The 4,403-nt window shown below is 29.5% G+C and overlaps 1 long non-coding RNA gene across 1 annotated transcript; it reads left to right on the forward strand.

Moving 5' to 3' along the window:
- The first annotated feature begins 567 nt into the window (after window positions 1-567).
- On the forward strand, window positions 568-1,643 carry LOC129322122 (uncharacterized). Its single transcript, XR_008596184.1, has 4 exons — window positions 568-1,064; window positions 1,163-1,204; window positions 1,324-1,459; window positions 1,565-1,643. It is a non-coding gene; the product is annotated as an uncharacterized LOC129322122 (long non-coding RNA).
- The last annotated feature ends 2,760 nt before the right edge of the window (window positions 1,644-4,403 follow it).

A 4,403-nucleotide genomic window follows, 5' to 3' on the forward strand; every position in this document is an offset into this window, starting at 1 on the left:
AGTGCTATCATATGATAGTAAAAATTTTGTCAAATTTCATGCAATATACTGCGACGTATGGTGCATGGCACAGAGATGAATGAACCGCAATGCAATGACATTTAGCCATAGCACATGTACAATTTTTTACTGTTTTCATAGCTTTGAGTTTTAAATCAAATGTTTTGGGGCCCATTTGAATTTTAGGCTTCCGCATTGTTTTAAAGCTCTAATTTAAACATAAAAAAAGTGTATGGGAAAGATGTAAATGTTAAAAATATTGTGATATTCATTGCAATGATTTGAAATTTTTTCCTCCATTTGAAATTTTGGTAAACATGTTTCTCTTCTTTGTGAATTATGAAAAAATTGGTAATCCCTATAAGGTTAGTCTCTTGATTACATCAGAGTTGATAATTTACGAAGTTTAAGTAAGAGCATTACATTATCCCTTTCTTTTTCGAAACACTGGCGGAGGGATATATCCATTGGTTCATGTACTTCACCATATCTAAAAACAAGTTACCCTATAAAGCTGTTGATCATCCATATACAACTACTTTCCATAAATAAAAAAAACATTTATTAGGGAACAGTAGGCTAATATACCTTTAAATGTATACAAGTTCTTCCCTATTGAAGACATTCTTGATGGAAAGGCGCCCCATAATGTTTTTATTCATATGAAAAAAAATTTCTAGCATTAAACTATTTCTTTTCTTTCATTTATTTCCCTTTCAAGTTTAATCAATCCCATTTGTTATGATAGATGTTATTGGATTTCTTAAAGCTGTTGGCCCACTTAAGGGGTTCCAAAGCTACAATGAGACCCAAAGCATATTTCTTTTTGAGATTGCTGATATTAAGTAATTATACTTTACAGGATTGACATGCTTTCTCTTTCTGTCGAAGCAACCATATTGTTGCCATATTATTCACTAAACTTTTTTTATTCCATTTACAGCAATAAAGTATTAATTGCGTGTTATTTGGTGACTGCGCAACTGCTGCATACAACAATTACCTGACACACACAGAGGTCCCAATTATTGTAGTCATGCATTTTGTATGTGCAAGCAAGAAAGGTTAACCTTCCATTTTATCATATATTACACCTATTTGTCTTTTTTTTTTTTTTTAAATAACTAAAGATTTTACATTTCCTTCTCTCATGCCTTATTAGTTTCAACCCTGACATACCAAAAGTGGAAGACATGCTACAAAGGTACCCTGTTCTCCCTTGTGTACTTATTTTATATTTTATAAATTTTTTAATATATTAAATTTTTGTAAAACTGATTGAAATTTTTATTTGGGGTGTTGTCTTCCCTTCCATGATTATAGAATTGAAGGAACTCCAGCGCACATTTTCCATACTTTCAGTCAAATCATTGGCACTCAACAATCACAGCCTTCTTCGGAGGCAATGCTTTATAATAAGAAGAAGATTACAGTCTCTGAAATCAACAAACAAGAAAAGGTGTTAAATTAAATTACATCTTATTATCAATTATTATTATTTTTGTCACTGTATTATAAATTTAATGTCTTTTACTAAACCATTTCATTATTTATATCCTATCAGGAGGATCCTTTTATTGTAGCTTGTGAGATTGAGAAGTTGGAAACCAAATATGATTGGATTTATGAAGGATGTCCTACTTGTCTAGTATCCTTGAATGAGAATGGTACCGAATACTGTGATCACTATAAGATAAATGTCTTGATCAAGGAAGCCAAGTACGTAAAATTGCTTTCTTGGAATAAAAGTATGATGTGTGGTTTTGTCACGTAATAATGTTTCTATTTAACTTAAACAACCCATTTGTCACTTTTCAATATGCCTTCACTTTACCGGCTGAAAGTCCACTACTCAATCTTCGATGCCACCAATATAGCTTCTGTGGTCTTCTTCAACGCATTGGCAACTTAGTTGATTGGAAGTTGTGCAGCACTTTTAAAAAAGAAACTTGAATTGGTATGTTAACACTAGTTTATTTACAGTTTTATTTATTTATAATTTGTTGGTAATGTATACTTGAACTTTCAAATTATACCTATCTATTTGCTCACATACTTTTAGGAAGACATGCCTTTCTTATTCCCAGAAGAAGTTGAAATACCTGTGGGCAAGAAATTGCTATTAAAGCTTAAATTAAATGACTACAACAAGAATATCCGAACTCAAGTGTAAGCATGTTGCAGTACACTGAGCAGCAAGACCTGTTACCTAAATTCATGAAAGAGTGTTCTCAAGAACCTCACGTGGAAAATATTGAATGACAAGAGGCAATAATACTTATATTAGTTTGAACTTTTTATTTCTTCTATTTAATAATTGAAGCTTGTGATGTCTGTTAAGTATACATCCCATCAACAATGTTAACTAACTAACTCATAAATTATAGGTTGTGTGCTCCGCTGAGTTTGAATTGCAACAACCATCCAATCATTTGTCTGCATCTCTTTTTACACCACTTAGTGACAAGGAATACGTATGTAGATGAGGATGATGAAACAATTTCTCAATTAGTCTCCTCCAGTTTTGCAAAAGGTATAAAGAAGAAGTAGATCAAGCGCACAACCTATGAAGATGACTCCATGGCTCTTTCTGATTTCTCTACTCCAAACTTCTCCAAATCACGCGCAAAAAGGACAATTAAGAAGGAAAAAGATTACTTAGCTGTTGGTGGATTCTGTTATAGTTGGTTTTACTTTCTCTTTGTTATATGAAAAGTTAATTATAAAGGACTTCTTTGTAATTTTAAATTATGTTAGCACTATGTTGTTAGGTTTAATGACAAGAGAGAATTACATTAAAGTTCCATACAAAAAAAAAATTAATTACTTTAAAGTTTATTAACAATTAAATTAAATTATATTGACAATACAACCAATTATCAATACAGTTTAGTTTAGTTTAGTTGTCAATGAATCTTATAGTAATTAATTTTCTTGTGTGGGACTCAATTATAATTCTCCCTAATGACAATGTGTAACATTGTCCTTTTATCTTTTAGTTGCAATTAGGCAAGAGTAATTTATAACAATATCATATATTTAGTCACTTATGGTTTACCCCATTAATCAAGCAGCTGGTTCCATTTTAGAGCAGCAAACATTCAAGTTGATAATGATATAGTTATAAAATAAACAAATTATCTTTATGTCAAATTACAAAAACATACAAAATTGTTGTCAAAACTAATTATATTTCATTTATTATATTTATTTAATTATTTCTTATTCACTTTTATTGTGAAAATAATTATTGTCATCAAACTCATAACTTATACGATGGTAATTGATGTAAGATTTAAAAAAATTGAAACTAAAGCTACACTTAATGAAAAATTGATCATAATACTATAGAATAAAATTATTTACCAAAATATTACAAATATTACGCATTTACTATAGAAAATTGGCTTCTATGCTTATAAGTTCAGCTTTTTTCCCCCTTTATGTGAGAACTATATAAGTCAGTCCGTGTGGAACGGAAGTTTATACTAATAATAAAAATATTATTTATCAGATGTAGCAAGCTATCCGCCCCTGTTCATTCCTGTCAAATTTGGTAAGTTAATAAAATTTAAAAAATGAAAAGAAAACCTTGCAAAAGCAATAAATTTGTCCTATTCAAATAAAAAGATCCCAATGGGAGTAAATAAATTGTCCTCTTCTCATCTTTTTAATTTTATTCATTGTAGTGTTTGGGAGAAAGAGAGACTCTCCTTTTTTTTTTTTTTCCCTCCACTTCTCCCATCTCCACCCTTCACTAATTTTATCTTTTAAAAAAATTATTTAATAAAATAATATTAAGAGTGGAGATGGGGGAAGTGGAGAGAAAGAAAAGGAGAGTCCTCTCTCTCACGTGTTTAGGAGGCTTGACAATACTTCTGACAAAGTTGATTCTTTAAAGGTAAGCCCACGTGATGTACAATAAAATAAGCAAACTCTCATTTTTTACAAGTTAATGAGGGGAAATAAAATAGCTTCAAATACACATATTGCTCTCATTATTCCCTTCAAACAATATCACGCGTGCTTTCATTATTTCCTTCCAATCACATACGTCGCTTCAATATTTCCTCTAAACTCAGAGGAGCAACTATGAAGCACCTTGATGACTCCCTATTTTATATTATTATTAATATATTTTTTATTATATTTTAAAAGTCATCAATCAAAAAGAAAAATATTTTTTTATTTTAAAAAAAAATTAATTAAGTGCTGATGAATAATATATTTTATATATTTTATCTCACATTTTTCATACATTTTAATAATAATTTTGGGCTAATTTGAGTTTATTAAATATTATTTAGATTGTTAACCAATTTTGAGAAAAAAATATATTTTTGACTTAATTATAAAAATTTTGGACTTAAATTGTTAATATTTTATTTTTCTATTTTTAAAAT

Source organism: Prosopis cineraria, unplaced genomic scaffold (assembly GCF_029017545.1).
Source record: "Prosopis cineraria cultivar Desert tree isolate PC_DT_omini unplaced genomic scaffold, ASM2901754v1 PC10, whole genome shotgun sequence".
NCBI lineage: Eukaryota > Viridiplantae > Streptophyta > Magnoliopsida > Fabales > Fabaceae > Prosopis > Prosopis cineraria.